Genomic DNA, 22,272 nt, shown 5'->3' with positions numbered 1-22,272 from the left:
TGCAGTGTAGCCCCACAGAGTGGCCATGCTGAAAGAGACAGGATGCAGCAGCATGAGGTCAGGACAACACAGAAGTTTGGGGGAGTTCCTGCAGCTGGCAGTGCCTGCATGGGGAACCACAGCTGTGGACCTCTGGCGAGCTGATGAAGTAATTTACATGAAGGCTTGGACAGTAACTCAGCATAAATGAAGCCATAGGTGTAATGATGTTTTGAATCAAAACAAACCAGTCCAAAATTTAAATCAATAACAAGTGCTTAAAGCTATCATCAAGGAGAGAATTACCACTGACACAATGGTCCACAGTTTTGTAAGGCAGACCAGTGAACTTCTCTGAAGGCCATTTTATGGGGCTTCCTGTGAAATTACATGTGGCTCCTGAGATAGTGCTTTAATGCAAAATGTGTATCAGCATATTCTTAACTGTAGGTATGTGAATTGCTCATTGAAGTCTTGCTTACCTACATGGCTGAAATGAGACATAGGATGTGGTTTCACAATACTTTTAGCTGACATAAGCCAACGCTGCTGCCCAGAACAGCTCTCGGGTGAAGTTAGAAGATCCAGTTGAGCCAAACTAACAGGCAATTGCTGCTGAAAGGAGGTGTTTTTTCCTGTCTGCCCTTCTGACCTGCCTCCCTGCTGCTGGCCCTGCCCTCCTTATACTTCTGCTGCCCTGGCTCTGCTATTCCTCTGACCCTTCAATGAGCCATTCCAGCTCCCATGCAGTTAAAACACCGCAACAGTTGTCCCATGGTTTAATGAGCTGAGCTGGCTCACGACAAGGTCACTCAGGCTTTAGGGCTGCACAAAGAAGAAGGACCTGGATCCACAGCTGCAGACAGGTGTTGAGGAGAGGGGAAGGAGGGTGTTGGACTGATGTTTTTGGCAGCAACAAGCTATTAAATTGGCTCTGCTGCATCTTCCAGCTGCACCCAGAGCTAGCCCTGCTGCAGTCCCACCTGGCTCTTGTGTTTTGTTTCCCCACCACCTAGCTCCTTGTGCCAGCACCAGCGTTTGCACAGTCAGCTATTGAATTGTGCCAGGCATCAGAGCCAAAGCAGCAAAGACATTGTTTAGCTTTAACCAAGATCAGCTTTTCAGATGAGTGGCAAGGGGGCAGGAAGGAGTGGGGTATGGGAGCAGAGGAAAAGGGTTTTATTTTTCAGGCGCACTGACTGCTTGAGGTATTAGTGAAAGTACATCCCTGGAGGTCTGGTACTGTGGTTGAGTCCTAGAAAATGAGACATACCGGATTTCCAGAGCATATTTGCATGAAGCTCAAAGGGGAAAGGCAGTGGATTTCTCTGTTTCACATTTTGTTTGCTGACTTCTTCCAAAGGGTAACTTGACCCAGTTACACATCTCAGGCAACCCCAGATTTCCTATTAAAGTCACCCTGAGATTTAGTAAGGAGTGCGTAAATGAATCACCTACACTGACTTCCTCTTTTGAAATACATCTGACCTGTTTGTTTGGTAGATATTTGGTTTAAAACATAATAATTGTTATTACTGCTGAGACAAATGCAACACAGTGCCAAAACCTAAACTGGATCAGCTCTCAGTTTTGCATTTTCAAGTTCCAGTTACCCAGGCTGTCTGTTTTTAGTTCCAAATCATCACAAAACAACCAGATTTAACTTCTCAAGAAATGCTGGATTTACTTGAAAGAACTTTGTAGATATTAAGAGATTGCTGGATGTGTTTTAGTGTTGGCTGTAATGGCTGATGTTTAAAAGCTTAAATTTTAGATTACACAAGACTAAAGAGCATAGAGCCAAAAACAGAAAAGCTGGACTGATAATGTGAGTGTAGCCCACACATCAGCTGCAGAATAGAGTTCACAAACACAGTTTTCCTTAAAAATAGCCCTGATAATCTGCTGCACAAAGAGTTGTCATGACAGGACTGAGGAGGGAGCAGAGGGCAGGAATGAGGTGGTGAGGTTGGAGGAGGAATGGGATAACAGCCAGGCCCCTGAAAGAAATGTCTGTATGGTTGTAACCTGTGGAGATGTCCTGGTGGGCATCAGTCAGAAAGAGAGAGTAAGTGGAGGGGTGCAAGCAGGAGCAGTGACACACTACACCTGCTACCAAACACCATGCTCAGGGAAACCTCATAGCAGCCATGGGCTTGTTTGCAAGTATTTAGAATAACTATTTTTCTGTCTGTGGTTGGGAAAAGCCCCCACTTTGCCACATTGCAAACTCTTTACTGCACTTGAGTGCAAAGTTCATTGGCCAGGTATACTATTTTAACATGGAGGTATTTTTCCTTCCATACCTGTCCTTGGATGTGAAAAGAAATTGAGCTTCTCCTGCCGTTCCTGCAGGACACTGAAATTGCTCTCAGTATATATGTATACAAGAGCAGCTTCAGTGTTTGTGAGGAAAAAAAGAAGGGTCAAAAAAAAAAAAAAGAATGAGGAAAATTAATTTTAAAATTTAAATTCACTTTAGATTTGTAATATTTTTTCTGCAGTAATCACACTTCTGTGTTCCCTTGCTCTAAGTAATCCATTCCATTAATTTAATGTGTTAGTTTTCAAATTAACCCTTGGAATCACAGATTAGATGAGTTCAGGTTAATTTAAAGATGTATTTTATGAGACTCAGAGCTATAGATGTCACCAAATGACATGCAAGAAGTTATTATAAGTCAGTCAAAACTTGGGCCAAGTAAGCCCAAATCCCAAGCATTCATTCCACAAGCAGACCTCATCCTTAACATCACCTTAAACCAGGTTGGCCGTGTACATATATTTTTAGCATGATATAAAATGCCTTTAGGAACAGACCATCTTTGGGCAAAGTCCATTATCTTATAAGAAACAAGAAGAGAAGAACATTTTCACCGAAGAAAGAAATATCGAGAGGTAGGCTCATGTTACCACATTACTAATGATAAGATGGAGAGATACTGCATGGTATTAGAGCTATTTAGAAAGCCTATCCTCAGTCAAAACCAGCTTGCTGGTTTCCTTTAACAAAGCTGTTGGATTCCTCCAGGTTCTTTTCAGTTGTCTAAACTGATATCTTGCTGCTGCAGCTCTTCTTTTGCACTAGTGCTGCCATTTGTCTGAGCTCATCCTTTCTGGTAATCCAGCAGAAAATAAATTCAGTAGAAAATAGTTTTCTGCCACGAAAGAAATATCTTTATTACCTTTCACATATGTCACTACTACTTTTGTTAAGCTTGTGCCTACAATCCTTTTCTCTATTCTTTATTCTTCTGTATAAAATTGTTGTTTGCTTCCTGTAAGATACAAGTTATATTGGTGGCTCTCTGGAAGAAATCACATGAAATTTCTTCACCTTGCCTAATGAGTATAAATTGAAGTTGACTTTTATGTCTGTGCATGCATAGATGTTTGATTTTGGTTACGTGTTTATGGCTTATCTCTTAGTACATTAAAATTCCATCAATTTGCATTACCCATTTGAAATTTCACCTTTTTTTTTTGACCTAAAATGTTTGTTCTATGAAGATATAAAGAATACAAAATTTTTACAAATTAAAAGTTCAGCTGCTCAAAATGAGGGCAAAAAACTATTGCATTTTGGCTTGGTTAAGGTTTTTATATAAGCGCAGAACATAATTTAAGAACAAGCCCCGTATTTTGCAAGCATGTGGCAATAACATATAAATATCCCACTGACACCTGAAGATTTAGAACCATATTACTGAAGACTGTTATAGTTTAGGGATTTTAATATTTTGTGTCATGCAAGCTGCTGAAATAAAGGCATGTTACACCTATGCAATTTCATCACCTTGTCGTTTAGACTGGACCATAACATAACCTGAGATGATGCAGGCAGCGGAAATACAACATACCACTCATTTCACTAACTCAAATGCTACATGCTGAAAAAAGTTGTTACTCCTGTTAAATAACCCTCTTGTGCCCATTTCTATTAAGGCTTCACAGTTTAATCTTTGAAAGCTGCTAGTGATGTTGAAAATTGTGAAGAATTATGAAAATACTGTGCAAACTAAACTGCGGGTCTGTCCTCTCCCAGTCTGTTCCCACTGTTGCTTTCACTCACACATGGTGCTGTAAGGCAATTAATATGAATTTAGTTTATTCATTTTGCTCATCCCAGAAGTATGAAGTTTCATGCATGTATGCCAAACTCACTGTTTCATATACTGTAGTTCTGTTTACCCATGTTTGGAAGTTTCAGAAAGCTCACTACAGGAAAACAGATGAAGTTTTTCCATTGCACAGTGGAAGAGGCATAATGGTAGGCCAATATTATACCTGTCACAAAGAGAATATTATACGTGTGTCCCATTGTAATATCTGTGTTAGTTTAAAGACCCCAAGTCCCTCAGGGAGCACCACAAATCCATATAATATCCCTTTGTGCCAGAGTTTTGTATTTCTATCTCTGATTTAGTAGACAGATGTGAAAAACCATATGAAGCCAGATAACTCCCTAGTAACTACACAGCTGCAAATGTTGAAGAGAGCAACTTATTCTGGCTAAGGTCAGTATTAATTTATGCTCAAAACTTTCCTTCCAGACATGACATTTTTTGATGGTATAATATATCTTTCTGTTATTTTGGGCTGATCCCTCCCACATTGATCAAGCTGCTTCCCCATCTGCGGCCTCTTCTAGCATAAAGTTGTAAAGCATTCGAATCCCAGTATTTGCTTTTCCTGGGCAAGGGAAATAGTCTTAACTCACAGACTAGGTTAAAAAAGTCTCAAGACAGCGGAATTTCAAGGCTTTATGATATCTTACATCTATGAGAGTTTGCAAAAACACTTTCTTCTCTTCTTTCATCTTGTTATTTCTGCTCAGGAGGGCAACACAACAGAAAAAAGTTCTAGTTTGCTTTTGTCACTGGCCAAATTCTGAATGTTCATGTCTTTTTTTCCTCCCTTTGATCTGCCTAAAACCCCTACCAAATTCCTATTCTGCTATGACCCCAGGTTTGGCAGAACCACTATATGTACTCTGTATAATATAAACAGATAGAACAAAATAAAGTGCTCCTTTATAGACAATTGGCATTAGCTAGTGGTCATTCATGGCAGGGTAACATGGTTGCCTAATGCTTTAAAATTTGAAGTGGATTGAATAACCACACAGTTTTAGAAGGTATTTTAATGATGAACTGATCTGATTTAGCTTGGACACCTGCCTTTCCCATAAAGGAGAACATTAGTTTTATTTTTTTCTTAAGTATATTTGGAAAGATACTAGGTTAAAGAAGGTCATTCAGAAGTTTTAAAACCTCTTATGTCATCCCTCTGTGTTTAGTTAGGAGTCTTTCCCCTTTCTTTAAACATTAGTGAATCAGTTCTTGAAAAAGAACAAGCAGCTGGCCTTCAATGGGAGGCTTCGAACACAGCTTGATGTATTGTAGACATATGCCTTTTTGCTGTCAACCAGACAATAAAGTTATAGGTCTGTCCTAACTTGGCACTTTCAGCAGTTCTGTCTAGTTTCAGCCCAGCACGATGCTTATGAGGCTGAAGGGCTTTAGGTCAGCTTGGAGCATAAGTGGGAACAAACTGTCATCTGCACAAAATACGTTGTTTAGATATACCTACAAAAGATTACCCCACATACACACTGTCCAATGCTAAATGAATCTATCACATTTTGACAGCATCCCAGCAAATGATCTTATTGACTCTGGGAGTAGAGCAAGGGGAATTAATGTGGAAAGGAAATGATTCAGGTTCGGAAAAGTATTGCAAAAGAAATGTTGTAACCTACTGAAGTAGGTGACGCATGGTATGAATGCTACAGTTCTCCTTGGTATTATTTCATAGAAATTAATTATGCCTTGAGAAAAACACCTGTCTGTGTAACATATCTTTTAACTCTTCCAACCCATGGTACAGAAATACCAGATTCCTCACTGGAGAATCTCAGACAATCTCAGTACAGGTCCAAGATCATGACTGGGAACAGACTTTTTAGCAGGGCCTGTAGCAAGAGGACAATGTGTAATAGCTTTAAACTGAAAGAGGGTAGATTTAGATCAGATATTAAGAAGACATTTTTTATGATGAACATGGTGAAACACTGGAAAAAATTGTAGATGTAGATGTTATAGATGCACCATCCCTGGCAGTGTTCAAGGCCAGATTGGACGGGGCTTTGAGCAACCTGGTCTAGTGGAAGGTGTCCCTGCCCATAGGAGGGGGGGTGAACTAAATGAGCTTTAAAGGTCCTTTCCAACCCAAACCGTTCTATGATTCTCTGATTCTATGACTTGTGTCACAACACACAGTGTTGTGGTGTTCATGCCTGGTTTTGGAAATAGCTATTTTATTTCTGCTAATTACCGATTTTGCCTGCAGGATTTCCTCCATATGCACAAAGGTGCAGTGTTTGCATATAAGGCAACATAAGAGGATTTGTTTTTTTTCTTGTAGCCACTTGCACTGGAAATTAAAAAGTCATAGGAAAAGCATATGGTCTCAGAAAAAAAAATGAATAAAGATGCTTGCATTTGCAAAATTCAGATCTGGGGTAAATACAAATAGACTGTTACCTGTCAGAATTTAGGGAGTATGCTTATTTTGGTCTGGGTCATCACGATGTGAACCCAAAGTATTTACTTCTTTCTGAAATGAAAAATTTCACCTCTGAGAAAGCTTTAGGTTATCTTGAAAAAAGATAGCATAGCTCTAAAATTGAGATATCCAGCAATTCTAAAGGATCTAAACCCTATAAAAGTCACTAGGACAATTTCCATTGATGCCCACTGAATTAGTGTCCAGTCTTAAGAAACAACGACTTTAGTTAGCTTAACCTTTAAATATTCCCTTGATAGAAAGTGCCATGTAGTGTTGAGCAAATAGTAAATAGAAGTTACTAAAGTGAAAAGGCCTTAGATGACAATCGTGCTCTTGGTCTCCCAGCCGTCTAGACCAGAGGCCTAGCCAAAGAATGCCATGGCTCCTTCTGAGCTAACATGCCTGTTTCTCTACCTGTAGTGAAAGCCAAAGTGGGGGCCTGATGAATGGGTGTGTCTCTGCTATGAGCTTATGACATAGCTGGGATGCACATCCAGGAGTTTGGGGGTATTCTGAGTGCTCAAGTTAAGGTATAGTTACTGTGATCTTTGAATACAATAAACCAGCAAGTTAACTGAGTGGGTTTAGTATGGTCGTAGCCTTTTGCATTCTTTGGACTTTGTTGTTTAAACTAGTATTTTTGCTATTAGAGATACTTTCAAGACACTCCCTACGTCCTTCTCAGTTTTATTAGTGTCTCTCTACTGCTTATGCTGGTGGTTGTATTCTATTCTTAGAGATGTTACTTCACCAATATACACTGCCCCTTAAAATCACTCTTATTTATTGCCTACAGCATACATGTAATATCCATCTCTAGTAATTTGCAGATGATCTCTCAAAAATGCTGCCAAAATTCCAGGAAGCTTCAGGATGGTCCCCCTTATGTGTTGGATATAGTGTTTAATGGCAAACCCATTTCAGAAATGCTTGTCATGTTTTTTCAGCTGTGCACCTGCTTTGGAAAGGAATCTGAAGTGGAGACTGATGTTGCCTTCACAAGATAGAGCATCCTAACTCCAGGCACAGTATATCACTCAGCAAGCAGAGTCAGCAGCAGAAATTCCAGTTACTGTGTTTTGTAGATGCCAGATGTTAAGCTTCAGCTCTGTAGCACTAAACTGCAAAGTGCCACGGATCTCACGCCAGAATTAAGGTTGCCTGTTCATAGTACAGACATGTCTTTCATCTAAGGAAGAACCAGAGATAAGACAGATACTGGCAAAGGGAGAGAGGAGAAGGGAATTTCTACATTTATTAGTCATGTTGTTAAAGAAAGAGGAAAGATTTTATCATGCCTGCCTTGCTGTAAGCAAGGCTCTGGGTTCACAAGATCGGCTGGTAAGTGTGTAATTGAGTCTTGTTTCGTACATGATAATGCTAGAAGGCTGACATCACTTTTCTTACAGTAAAGAGGAAGAAAGTTGTGTCATCAAGGTGCTTGCTGCACGTATACCTCTGTATGCATGATCAGTAGGTGAGCATTAAGCTGCCAATTGCTCTAGCCATTAATAAAATGTGACTGGGCATAAGACAGCGGTAATCTAAACAGGGAGGGGAGGAAAGCTACGTCATGGACACTCCACTGGCCCAGCCTGATGAAAGGGCCAAAGTCCTCGTAGCTACTACCCACTGCTTCATAAATGTGTACCTGGTAATTAAAGCACTTAGCATGAACGAACTAAAAGCTAATAATGTGAATGGAATGATAGCATTCTACTTATGGTAAGCCCTTTAATGGAAAATAGACTTATTTACTAATGGGTTTTGTTTCACTGGTAAGAGGAGCATGGTCCCTTTAAAAGCCTTGGCCTCCTTTTCTAAACGTTGTTGCTGAGCTGCGCCCCACCCCTGCATAAGCAACACCTGCATACCTGCAGGGTACTTTCTTCTCCATAGCTTGTACACCTTGATAATGTATGCTGGTGGAGTGGTCTATGTTCGCAATGCTTTGCCATCTGTTTTATTAATATAAGGACATTGATCTAACATTTGCCAGATTCCCAGTGATGTAACAACTTTAAGCGCTTCTAATATCCTTTCTGCTGCATTTGTGTTCTTGGTAGCCACTGGGCTGATGAGTTTTAAAAGGAAAAAAAGGCACACACACACACAATACAAAACAATTCCGTATGGCTTGGCACTGCAGGAGCTGTGTACCACAGTCTTATCAGCAAACTGATAGAGTTTCAGAGTGGTTTCTTAGTGTTGACTGACTGCTTCTGACATATGTTAAGCTGAATTGGGGGTTTATGCAATTGCTGTGGATACAGAAATGTGTAACATGTCCAGGAATCCTCACAGTACAGATGCTATGAGGTCTGAAGAAGCATGTTGGATTTTAAGGAGGAGCGAGGCACTTGGGATTGATACAGTATTCAAAGCTTCCAGAAACCTTTCTTCACCAACCTGTACATATGTGTATCGCTCTAAGAAGAAATCATTAGCTCGCAGAAAAATATGCAGAGGATCGTGTTCTTTGACTCGTGACGTGCATGCTGCTGAAGTTCTGCAAGGGACCAGGCTGCTGCTTTGAGGAGCAGTGGGTTTACTAACAGGCTTAAGGCTACTTTCAGCCATTTCCTTTTCTCACCAGTAGTGTGGAGCGGAGCATTACTGCAGCACTCTGATGGTTATCTGCTTTTGGTAGGGCTCACCAGAGTAGAGCAGACATCCTCCAACAGGTATTTTGGGTCTCCAGCACACTCAACACACAGGCAGCGTATTTATAGATTTAGGTCACATTTTCCTTGTTCAGTGGAGGAATAGGCGAATAGGGAGCTCCAAGAGTGTATGTAAAATGTAAATGGACTAAATAAGATACTCCTTTGAAACAATGTGATCTTCATTCTGTGAGAAGGAGGGAGAGAGAGAGAACAAAATGTTAGGAGTGAGACCAGGGAGGTAAATACATGGAGGAGAATAATAATCATAGAGCACAGGCACAGTGTAAACTGCAGAAAGAGGCAGAGGAGAAACAAATGTGGGGTTTACTGGGTTAGCACAGCAGGAGATAGAGAGATGGTTATCAAATAACAAAAATGAAGGCATGTGCATGCCCACCAGCCGGAGCTGCACAAATATCAGCTGGGGAGGAGCTCTCTGCCCATGCTTTACAGGATCAAAGAGCAAGTGCAGTGTTTTGGTGTATGTACAGTGTATAACACAATGCAGTTGCAGGCCTGATTACCATTAAAAGATAGTGTAGACACAATCAAAAATTACCACCCCAGTAGGAAAGGCAAGACAAGGGCTTGGCAAACCACTGGCTGACCTAGTCTGTCACTCTTTGTTTTGTTCCCAGTTATTCATTGTAGAGCTAATTAGTGGCATGTTGAAGAACTGAGCTCATTACAACTTAGACTTCTTTGCATCTTCTTCAGCTAATCTTCAAACCAACTACAGAGTTTTGGTGCATTTCATTTTTGTAGACAATGCCACTGTATTCAAACCCCGTTGTGCTTTCTTTTGGCATTTGCACATTGTCACTGCCATTAGTAGGGCTTCTTTCAATGCAATGGCTGGAGATTGCCTAGTGTAGAAATGCTGCTGTTCTTTTTTCTGGACTATAGTCCTTGCCTGGAGTAGGTGGGAGCAGTATACAGATTTTGCCCCACACACTTCATATCACAAGGACCTCACTGGTGTGTAGATGGAGAACTGAGCTGCACTAGAGAGAACTTCCAGGTTGACAGACAGCTCTGGAAAATCAAATCAGATTTAAAGAGAAACACAGCATATAAGCGCTCTGCACTGATAACAAACATTTACAACCACTAGATCATGACAACTGCAGCACGCAGGGATAATTGTCTGTTATAAATGGCACTCTAGTAAGGAGGAGACCAGTGATCTGTCTTTAACATGATTATATACCACAAATCAACGATAAGGCAGGCATTGCTTCTGTGATTCACTTTTGCCAAAGATGAATGACCATAAAGCAAAGAAAAACAAAAGTCAAAACAAAGCATATAATATGTGGATGCTTTTCAGCCTAAAAAAATCTAGAAATTAATTCTCTTGTAGACTGATAGACTCGTATATCTAAGCAATACAATCATAGAAAGAATGTGAGGTTTATGAATTCATTTTGGCCTTAGCATTCACTCTGCAGCATCCTGCACCATGCAGCACACAGGAGCTGTTACACTGGGGAGACAGGAGAGTAGAGTCCTGACAACTTGCAAGTCCCAGAATCCTTGTGTGCACATTCTTCGTGAGCCAGTGGTGCCATTTCACGGCTAAATTTCAGGTTAATTAGTTACACTCTATTGTATTTCCCCAAAAGCATAACTGTCATTGTCTTTAATTATTTGGAGATAAAAATTTGCATTTTTTTTTGAGTATGATAGTTACATATAAAATTCTGCATGCATACTGTGTTTTTCAAGCAAAGAAAAAGATACAGTATTTGAAGCAAGGAGCTTAATATCCACATAAGGATGAAACCACATTAGAACAGCATCTGGGGAAATGAGCTGAGGTAAAGGTTGGTAACTGGAAGAGTGAATGGATGGGAAATGTGAATGTAAAGGAAAATAAGTGTATTTGTAAAGCAATAGATTATATAATTTATTTTGCATGTGTCTGGCTAGAAAGTTCTCATGATGTTTGCAGTCTTAATGGAATTAAAATTTCTTGCTTTTGGTGCCCTAATATTGAAAAGCTTTCAAACGGGATTTTGCAGAGACAGCAGGCAGGTTGTACCAGGATCACAGAAACCAAACAAGCTGCTTTTCTCTGTTTAATGTTGCCTCTGCAAATGCCATGTCCGCAAAGACAAGAATGATTTATTTAATTAATCACAAGGCATGACTGTAATTTTATTTCACATCTGAAAAATGAGGAATATGGTTACAGCAGTACAGTGCCCCGTCTCCATGACAGACCAGGGACCTTTGGGACTCTAGCCTAAAACTGGGACAGTGCCTTAGCAGTTTTGTCAGCTGAATCCTAAACCTGAATCCTAAACTGTTTCTTAGAGTCTCTGTGTTTTCCCTGGAGTGTATCTCATCTAAACACTGACCAAGCTTGACCTATTTTGTTCAAGATTTGATGAGATCACAGTGCAAGCCTGTCTAACTGCAGGCCATAAATTGTTGTAATCCTCCATCTGGTTGCTCTCTGACAAGCATAAACTTTGCTCAGCCAGGTTGATAAAGTCTGCCAGTGCTGTCTTCTATGTGCCTTAGGCATATGAACAGGGTGGGGTAGCAAGAGGGTTCCCCAGGCTGTAGGGCTTATATACTGTGTGGCTGGACTTTGCAGGAGCTGGACCAACTGTTCACTCACTGTAAGTCCACTTCTAGATTGCAGTTTTTGAGACAGAATAAGGCAGCATTGCTATCTCTTATGATTTGCAGTTTTCTGGGGACCTTCTGTGGTGATGTCCATGCTGAGTGTTTGATCCTTCTCTATAAAGAGGATACTTTTAGACAACCAGATAAAATGCTTTACACTGAAAACTACTTTATACCTTATTGTCTGAAGAGGAAATGGGTGCCTTAATCTTGCCTTTTTTTTTTTGTCCTTCCCCATTTTAAAGGAACATTGACTGTGGTATTTAGAAAACCATTTAGTTTTCTTAAGTGCTGGTAACCTGTGTAGTCCTTTACCTTCTCTCCGATACCTCCACCACCAGCAGAATCTCTAGTATGTGTAGCATGCTTTGGTCCTTTAACTGTATTATTAGTAGACTGAGATCGTCACTTGTAATTCAGGTTGCCCAGTACTTCCTACATTGAGACTATATTGATTTTATGTGTTCAGAACTTCATCAAACATTAATTGTCCTCCCTGTGTACTTCAGGCAGGATATGTGTAGAAAATGTCAGCTAAAAGTTCAGGTATTTCTGAAAACAGGATAAAGAATAACAAATTGATTTGCCAAAGCTGAATGTATTAGAGAACCCTTTTTTCAGAGAGAGAGGGTCTAGTGCTCCTGTCCACTCAGGAAGAGAAATGAAATCTGGCAGGCAAAGGAAAGATGAATTTTGTGTCAAGAGATCAGCTATGAATTGTAAGCCAATCTCAGTTTTGCAACTAAATATTGCAAAAACAGTTTTCATAATGGCTACCTGCAGCATGAACCTGGGGAGAAAGCAAAATCACTCTCCATTATTTGACCTATTTGTTCTGTTCACTGAATGAGACAGGGGTCTTTAGGAAGGAACATATATGAGCATGAAATTAAAGATGCACCCAAACTACTGGTAAGATTATATCAGCAACAATAATTTTGATCAGTCACAACTTTTAGGTGCTTTTTTTTTGTTTTACAATTTTTACTTGTAAGAGGGTTTACAGATGTGATTTATCCAATAGTGTATGAAGTGTGGAGGTGGTTGCTTTTAAAACTAAAGCTTTTAAAGCTGCTCAAACTTGTTTGTAAAAAATTTGGTTCTTCTTGGTCAAGCAAGAAAACAGTGGAGTTTAAAACTGGTCTAAACGTTCTTGTATTGTGTGCAACCTTGTTCAACACTTGGCATGACTACCAGGATGTTTGAAACCTACAAGGTAAATTCCTCCTGCAGGTGCAAATGGAAACTGATACAATACTGTACATTTATTATCAAGGCTGGCTGTGACTGAGAACTCGCAGAGAACCCATTGTTTTGGGATGACTAATCAAATACTGATTTGCTTACTCTCTGGAGTTCAGTTTCTTCCATACCTTATGCAAAGAACAAAGAAAAACTCTGGAACTGGAGAATATAAAAGAAAAAAACATGGGAATGCAGGCGTACGCACTTGCCCAGCTACTGGCTTCTTTAAGCCAGCTGAGCACAGTTCTGCCTTTTGAAGAGTCAGTTAATGATTTTTGATGGGACCCTTGTGATTCTTTGGCCTCTCTTGGTTTATGAACAGCAGAGGGGCAACAGGTTTCTGCTTTTTACTATATAAAGCAGTGTCCAGCAGTTGCTTTTTCTAATATGCAGTAATCATACCAGCACACTAAATTCCTCAGTACTACCATGCTTTCTCCTAGCTGCCTGTTATTCACCAGTGAGCACTGCTCCTATGCTTAGTATAGTTCTTCTCTAAGCATGTTTGCAGAATTGTTCAACATTTTTTCCTTGTTTAAAAAAGAAAGTTCACAAAGTCTACCACAAATAACCACTTTAAACTGGCTGAAGCCAACAACATTATCAAAAAGATAAGTTTTGCCCTTTCTCCCACCTCAGTCCTGCACCTGCACAAGATCAGCACAAGGATTTGGACAGCCACACAATGAACCAGATCAGGGAATTGTTCCAAATTAAAAATGTGCTTGGCCCCCAAAACATTTGTTTTCCCCAGCCAGATCAGTTCCCTGGGCCTGCTCAGCTCGCAGCTGCACCAACAACTCTGCCAGCACAAAGGGGATGGGTGACATGGGGTTAGGGATGAGCAGCTGTTGTGGAGGAGGAGGAAGGGTGGGACTGTTTTACTACTGACTTATACAGCCAAGAGTGACACTGAACTTGGGCACCATGACTTAGACTTGCACCATTTCAGACAAATTGAAAAGAGGTTTCTAAATTACTCAAGATAAGTACCATTTATATGGGGAATTAAAATAAGACATGGTGCCTTTTTATTTTAAGCTTTTGATCATTATATAAAATGGGCTCAGTATTTTGTCACAAAATATCAACAAAATGTGGAAGTAAAGGGATGCATTTAGGTGCAGTGTGTGGGGCTGTTCAGCCTGGAGAAGGCTCAGGGGAAACCTTGTAACAGTCTTCCACTACCTTAAGCAGAGCCTACAAGAAATATGGAGAGGGACTTTTTACAAGGGCAGGTAGTGCTGGACAAGGGGTAATTAATGGCTTTAAACTGACAGAGGAGAGATTTAGATTAGATGTTAGGAAGAGGTTCTTCCCTATGAGGGTGGTGAGGCCCTGGCACAGGGCCCAGAGAAGTTGTGGCTGCCCCATCCCTGCCAGTGTTCAAGGCCATGCTGTATGGGGCTTTAAGCAACCTGGTCTAGTGGAAGGTGTCCCTGCCCATGGCAGGGGGTTGGAACTGGGTGAGCTTTAAGGTCCCCCCCAACCCAAACCATTCTGTGATTCTATGATTTTGCTAGTCTTCAATGGTGTAATATAGTTGTGTCCTCTTCAGGTATAAAGGAGGTAAGAGCCCTGCATGCCAACAATCGTCATGGTTTTCCCAGCCTTCATCCATTGCCATGATCCAGTCCTCCCTATGGCTTCTTTAGCCTGTGGATGCTAATGCAGCTACTGACCATGGCACTCCCTAGCCCTGCATAGCCACTTGCACAGTACTGGTCATTAGTACGCTAGTAGTGCAGCCAGTGCAACCAAGTGACCATGGTGTAAGAGCTCAGGATAGCCAAACCACCTTTGATTCCTTTTCTCATAGAGTTATTAGTTTTCATTTTATATCTGCCACTTGTCTGAATAAATTTTAATATATCGTTCTCTGGCAGTTTCTGCAACAAGATATAACTGGGACAAGGACTGTAAGAACTTGAAAACAGTAATTAAAATAGGAGATAAGATTACTTTTAGTGGTGTCTTCCAAGAAACCAGTAACAGAGCTAGGTTATTCCAGTTAAGCTGAGTGACTGAAGAGGAATTTAGTTTTAAAAGACCTACTACATGGTGTCCATTATCTCTTGCTGAAGTGATAGCCAGGAGAAAGTGAAACTACCTTTAGAAGCTTCTACCTGGATGCAGGCAAGATCAAAAGGGACAATTTTGTTCTTTAGAAAGTACAGTACTGGTGCGGTACAGTGGGCAGGAGTACTGCGCTTCGTGGCAGCATGTGATTAGGCATCAGAACAGAGTGCAAACTCCCTTCTTTACCAGCAATATATTGCCGGAACAAAGTCCTTACATCAAAGTCTATAGACAAAACAACCAATAAAGGAGATAAGGGAGGGCCCTGCTTATTACTTTGTTTTGGCCCAAAACTTTTGGATTCATAACTTTTAATAAAGATCTTGGCAGCTTTAGCTGGGTACATTAATCTTCAGAAAGTAGCAAATTTTGGTCTGAATCCCATCATCTCAAGGGTGGAAAAGATGAACGACTGCTCATTCTGATCAAAGACCTTTCTGGTATCTGCAGATTTATGGCAGGAGCCTTATTTAATGTAACAGAGGGAAATACATGTCATAACCTTGTAAACTTATCAGTTCTACATTTATTCTATATGAATACCACTTAATCACAGTGGGCCATTTTAGGAAGAACTTCTAAAGGCAAAATGGGTTCTTTGTTCTTTTGCATATGAGAGTGAGCCAGGAAACTAAGGCAGGTCCCAAGCAGACATTTGACTCTACAGAGACAAACTCATGAAGGGTTCGTTCTAGAAAATAAACAGATACACCAAAGCAGGAGTATAGAGAGACCTCATGTCACAGCTTCTGTCTTCAAGGCCTTTCACAACTTAGTTCCTTTTTATGTGTGATCTACACAGTGCCAGCTCAAAGCTTCTCTTCCATGAGGTAAAACTGAATCTTGGCCCTCAAGGATGAGAACAGATCAACTTATGTAATAAAATGGCTTACTTTGTCTTCCACTGGGGGATGCAGAAGTAATTTTTGTGAGGATGGCACCAGAACAGTTCCTCCAAGCACCAGTCTCCTTAAACAGCTCAAAGTAGCAATATTTCTGCATGCCCATTACAGTGCTGGTGATGGGCCTCTGTGCTCAGCCCCACTCAGCCAGCCTTAGGCAGGTGCTTAGGGTGGCTGAGGCTGCTGGGGAGCAGAGGAGTTGGTAGGGAGAGAGGTGGATGGGAAGGAGAGGAGTCCCAACAGCCCCTTCACTCCAGCTGTGCACAGAGGCCAGTGGTGACAGGAAGGCCACTGACCCCTCTTTAATGGGGTCAGGATGTCAGATGAGAAGCTTTGCTGCTGCTGTCATTTTGCTGCCCTGTTCAGTCTGTGTCTGGAGGCCCATCCCACCATACTTGCATGGGCTGAACACTTCTGCAGTGGTGCAGGACTGAAGTATTCAAACTAACTCAAACCCAAGTGCCTTTCTCGGCAGTGGAAATCAGCTATGAACTCTGTGCTGCTGTGGCTAGAGAGCTCCTTCTATCCAGATGGGTGTGGAAAACAATATGCAGCTTTGCACAGTTACGATGACCTCCTAAAAATACTCCTTACCTTCTCCCACATGCTGTCTTCTGCCCGAGGCATCTTTCCCAAACACATGTGTGTTGTTGCTAAACAGTCTGCATATCCTATTTTAATAATGCTGAGGTGGGAGGCTTGCTTAATACCTCACCTATGCAAAGAAGAGGCAGACAAGCCATGAAGGATAGGGGTTGATAAACTTTACCAGCCAGGCCAGGTAGCAAGGAAATAATGAAATAAAATATCCTTAGAAAGCTGTTATACTTCTTGGCAGAACTGCCTCTTCTCTCTGAAAATATTGTTGGTATTTTCCCACACCAGTGCGACACTGTAATGGCTAAAAAGTACTGCAGTGATTTTAATGTAAATAATAGTGTTTGATACAACTTAATTATCCATGAAACTGCTTTCTTGCAGAAAGCTGGTGTACATAAAGTTGAAGCAAAGTTACTGAGTTTGGAGCTAAACTGTCTCCAGAAGGCATTCTATCCCTGGAAGCTCCTGAATAAGCCAGAAGAAGCCTGGCTGAGGCTAACAAGAAATACTAAATCATAATCTGCATATGACCTCTAAATTTAGAGGAAATTGAAAGCTAATAGTAGTAGTAGCAGTATTAGTAGCAGTATTTCTTACATATTTGTTACATAATACAGTAGTATAAAATATGCAGCATAATTAATATCTTTTTAGCACTTTGCCTTCTGATATGCTGATTCTGAGACAGATTTTAAAGGTGATTAGGCAGGTGCTTGGTGGTGCCTGGTGAGATGTCAAAAAGTGCCTATGAGGTTAAACTTCCCTTTGAGAATCTTGTTAGAAGTTTAGCTGCATAAGTGCCCCAGGTCCGTTAAAATACAGGTTCACAGGCCTTATGACTGATGGGGTCATTGGATTGTACACCTGATCTGTTGAAAAGTCAGGCTGTTTACAGAAGGGATAGTTCATCTTTTTCTTCATTTCCCCAGCCTCATGGCCTGTTTTCCTTGCACCAGTCTGAATGATCATGTAGTTGCAGAGGAAAAAGAGGAAAAAACCACAAGTTCTCTGTCACCTCTTGATATAGCACAGTTATTCAGGCCAATGCAGAGGAGGAACGCTGTTACAGAAGCAGCATCAAGCAAGACACCCAGGTGTATGTGCCCCTCTCCTTTCCTTTTTTCATCTTCCTCATGTTTTTCAGAATACCTAGGCAGATGCTAATGATGTTTAATTAAAGTATATTAAAATAGCCAATGGAGTTAGAAGTGGTGAACGTACAAGTAAGACACTCCTGATACTACTCACACACAGAGTAATGGGCTTGGACAGTTAGCTACGAGTTGGACATCTTAACCTGAAGTTTTGACTCAGCTATGTACCAAAACAGACCAGCCAGGGAAGCCTTATGGCAGATTTGACCATGGAACACTGCTTCTGCTTGCCCTCTGGTCTTCTCACGCAACAAGAACCCATTTCTAACCAGCTCTCTCCTGAACAACCATTCTGGTTGTTAAACATCGGCAAAAGGCCATACTTAGCTGTTTTAGAGCCCTTTTTAGGTAAAGGAGCATATTAATGTGATTCTCTCCAAGCCTCAATGTAAGTAGAAAATAATTTGATTCTCTTATGCCAAAGCAAACCAACCAGTCAACCCTAACAACAGCAAAAGCCATAAAAATGCAGTTCTAACAAGACACCTGACAAACTGCAGTGCTTCCCTAATTATCTGCTTGTCATATCTGTTTAGTGTGAATCATGCACTAAGATACTCAAGTAGTGAGGATCCAGCGGATGGAGCTTGATGCCACCCATGGTCCTGCCAAGTCAGGCTGCAAAGCACAGCAGACCTCAGGCACATGTAAGGCCTTTCCTGTGTATTTCTCTCTGTGAAACTGTATCACCGAGACTGCCAAGCTCTTGGGGCAGACACTACTGCTGCATTCATCACTCTTTACCCAGGACACGTGGCCCTGATTTAAGCATTGCCATAGTAGAAAACCCAGAAGCAATCTCATGTTTTTCATACCTTGCTTGCAAATATCCCCATTACATTGACAAAATTTAAAGGCATTTTAGTTTGTCTTGAGATAAACCCTTATCAGTTATACCTGCAGCCCAGTGTTGTACTGTATCTGTGCATGACTGCATGTAAAAAGTATACTTGCTAACTGTAATTGCATACAGTACCACCCCAAAATACGAGTTAAAACTGATTACCAAAGCTCACTCATCTTGAATCACTTAAGGCTCAAAACTTAAGCAGTAAAATACTAATTTTATTCCAGACTTCCCCCATCAATATTATGGCATCATTCTTTGTGGGAGTTCCTCACTGTGCTTCTGTTGTAGCATGCTGCTTAGCAATGTAGTACAATTTACCTGTTTGCAATTTATGTAGTATTTCCACAAAGCAATTGATGAATTTTAGATTATGAAGTTAAAAAGAAGTGCTAACATCACAGCCATAACACTGGGTGTTTTTTAGTGCTGCTGTCATGATTCTTCTGTGACCTTGGGCAGGCCATTCCAGTTCTGCATCTTAAGACTTCTAATGAACCTGGGTGGGAAGGTGGGTGACTCCAGGACTACTGGTCATCCTGTAAAAAACTCAGCCTTAGCTTTTCTGGGCCTCAGTTCTGATAGGTTTTAAAGAGAAGTTAATACGTACCTAGAACTTCATATACATGTGAAAATTCACTGGCGTAAGTACAAGGTGTAATTACACCAGTGTATTGTAATATTTTGCCATGTGGAAATATCTCGCACATGTTACTTCATATCTCCTTCCAGGAACGATGACTTGGTAAAAGCCAAAGGAATTGTTAAATAATCAGTTTCAGTTCAGCCCAGCTCGCACTGTGCTCACCCAATTACTGTAAGCATTCCTGTAAGCACAGCAGGTAAGAGAGGCTTTACTGTTCCTCAGATGGGCTGTGAACTTCCAGGTAGGTCCACTTTCGACCAGACACTTGCATAGAGTTCAGGTTTTCACTTCAGAGGGCCACCAGGGCGAGACCTCATTGCTGTATATCTGATTGCACAAGAAGCCTCAAGCACTTTAATAGTTTCACTTGCATAAAGCAGGAGTAACCATAGCAGTACCTATGGCCAGGTTGAGGTCCACACGTAAAGCACGTGGGGACAGTGACCTGGTACTGGAAGGTGTTACAGCAGCTCCTGCAGTATTAAGCACTGACCAACCTAGGGGCTGAATCACCTGTAAGCAAGAGACAGGATGGATTCCAGCTCCATCGGAGCCTTTCAGGACTGAACTCTAATAGCCAGTGTCGCGGCCCTTGGAGCTTTCCCTCACCCTCGGCCGCCACAACATCACGGGCGGATCCATGAGCGCCTTTTTGACCTCCATAGGCCCCGAGGGCGGCCGCGCTAACACGGGTTGACACCGGGACGGAAGGAGCGTGGGTGACAGGGGCTGAACCCACCCGAGCTCCTTCCCGCCTCCACCTCACCCTCCCCTCCCCTCAGGACGGCCGCTGTCCGGCGGCGCGCGCAGCGCTCCTAGCGGGGCCCGGCGGTAGTTTGGAGAGGATCCCTTGCCGGGCCGGTGCAAGCGGGGGGGGGAGCTGGGGAGGGAGGGAGGGAGGGAGCGAAGGAGCGAAGGAGCGCAGCAGCGCGCGCGTGTGCGCGCGCGTGTGCTGGGGAGCTACGCGCTGGTGGCGCGGCGCGCGGCGGGGCTGGGCGGCTCCGACTGCCTGACGCCAGCGAGACCGGATCGAGCCAGGCGCTGAGGCAGGGCGAGCGAGACCCCGCGCCGCCGGTAACGGCAACTTCGCGTTACCCACCCCGCTCCCATAACCAGCCCCTTGCTCCTCTCCCCGTTTATCGCGCCGGGCGGCACAGCCTGCGGCGCTCTCCCCCTTTCTCCTTCCCGGCGGGCCGAGAGAGGTTGCTCCGCGCCGTGAAGGGAGCGCGGCTCCGCTCGTTTCCGCGGCATGATGGCGTCCCTCCGGCAGCCTGGGGGAGACCCAGGGCCGCTTGCCAGCCGGCCGTTCCCGGCTCGAAGTTTGTGGGTAGGTGCCGCGTCGGGCCCGGCGGGAGGGAGAGCCCGGCTCCACTGGGAAGCCGCCCTTCTGCCCCTTGGTGAACGCGGGGTTGCTCCCGCGGCGCAGCCCCGGCCGTCCGGAGCAAGCTCTCCTTTGTGTTTGTGAGGAAAAGCCTGCCCCGGCCGGCCCGTGTCCCTGACCGCTGAAGGTGGGGGTTCTTTCCTCCTTCCTTTCTTTCCACAGCCCCTTCCCCTCCTTTTTCTTATTTTAACCTCCCCCCTTTAATGACAAATCTGTGCTTAGAGGTCAAGGTAAGTTCAGTAATTTTTTTCCTCCTCCCTGTTATAAGGTCTGAATGCTGGAGATTTTCCTGTCCCCAGTGTAGTTTCTTCATATACTCGGACTCTACAGCCAAGCTGAATGTAGATCTTTAAAGCCTATTATAACTTACTGGTGTGGAAATATTCAGTCATGCCTTCAAAAGGATCTTGGCCAAATCTTGACTTTTTATTTTTTTAATAAACTGAAGTCATTTGGAGTCCTGAGTGAGAAAGGGTTGCCGTGCTTGCTCTTTTTTTTAGTAGATCAGTCTGACGAAGATGCATGGTCAGACCTTACAGTTTGCTTTTACGGTGTCTGAATAATTGGAGTTTATTCTGAGCAATAAGACTTATTTGGGTGTATTTTGGGAAAAAATGCTGCTTGCTGCATGTTAAAACGTAAAAATTTTATTCAGGGAAGAAGTATTGTTAGATCCAGGTGGGGAGGAATAAAAATAGATAATGTGTATTTCAGATACAAGCAAATGGAAAAGCTCATCGCATGAAGCATGTCAGTGTTTAATGGATGTAAGCGTTTAAGGATATGACATCTTGAAACTAATGTGCTTAGGAAAAAGCTGTATTTCAGACATGTTATAGCAGATAGTTCAGATCTCTTTTGCACCCAGAAGTCAACTTTGTATTTTCTTCCCCAACAGTTATATGTGATTTTAAGCAGTGTTTGAGAATAAGAGTGAAAACTGCAGCTAGCACAGCCGACAGAGACTACGTTTCTTTGCTGGCATGTGTCTGTAATTCTGCTTAGGCTTCATGTGGCTAACAGTGTGCACCTTGTCCTGTCAAACAATAGGAGCTAGTCATGTGAGGGAACCTGAGGTGTTAACATTGACTTAATTTTTTTTCTTTTATTTGTCAGTAACTGCTGAATTATGGGAGATGAATTTCTATTTGCAACTGATTAATACTTACTTTATTTTCCATAGAACCAGCGAACAGTGCTGTGATGCTTTTTAGAGGTTCTCATTGGATTTTAGTGCAAGTTTTGTGTGATCACTTCTTTACTATGACAGGAAGAGCATCATTATAAAAATGAAAGATACCTAGCCCTTTCTGAAGTTCTTGCTGTGTTCTTACTGATGAAATCTTGCAATTTACTTCAGGCTGTAATTAGGCCCTTGAGAGAAATTTCTCTTGATTTGGGTGATCCAGAAACCTTCACAGCTACCAGAGAAGATTTGTTCAAGGCATGATCAGGTTACCCTAAGGGTAGGGATTTGTCCTTCCTTTGGTTTTGATCCCATCAACTGTTGGATATGTAATCAAATACATTTTTTTCCTACTCTGTTCTGTTTGGTTTGTCTTTTTG

General features: G+C 42.2%; 1 protein-coding gene across 4 annotated transcripts in view; it reads left to right on the top strand.

The window, feature by feature from the left end:
- The first annotated feature begins 19,996 nt into the window (after positions 1 to 19,996).
- Positions 19,997 to 22,272, top strand: part of SMAD1 (SMAD family member 1) — a 48,878-nt gene continuing 46,602 nt past the window's right edge. Inside the window, exon 1 of one of the 4 annotated variants that reach the window (XM_062625737.1) lies at positions 19,997 to 20,017. The gene's annotated coding sequence lies outside the window, so the exon portion shown is untranslated. Of the gene's footprint in view, positions 20,018 to 20,084; positions 20,187 to 20,271; positions 20,400 to 20,512; positions 20,653 to 22,272 lie in introns of those variants that run through there. The other 3 variants (XM_062625736.1, XM_062625734.1, XM_062625735.1) reach the window with 3 other exon arrangements.

Source organism: Pezoporus occidentalis, unplaced genomic scaffold (assembly GCF_034315485.1).
Source record: "Pezoporus occidentalis ecotype Australia unplaced genomic scaffold, CSIRO_AGI_Poc_V1 ctg281, whole genome shotgun sequence".
Lineage (NCBI taxonomy): Eukaryota > Metazoa > Chordata > Aves > Psittaciformes > Psittacidae > Pezoporus > Pezoporus occidentalis.
The sequence above is the reverse complement of the archived record's forward strand: the minus strand, read 5'-3'. Positions and strand labels throughout refer to the sequence as shown.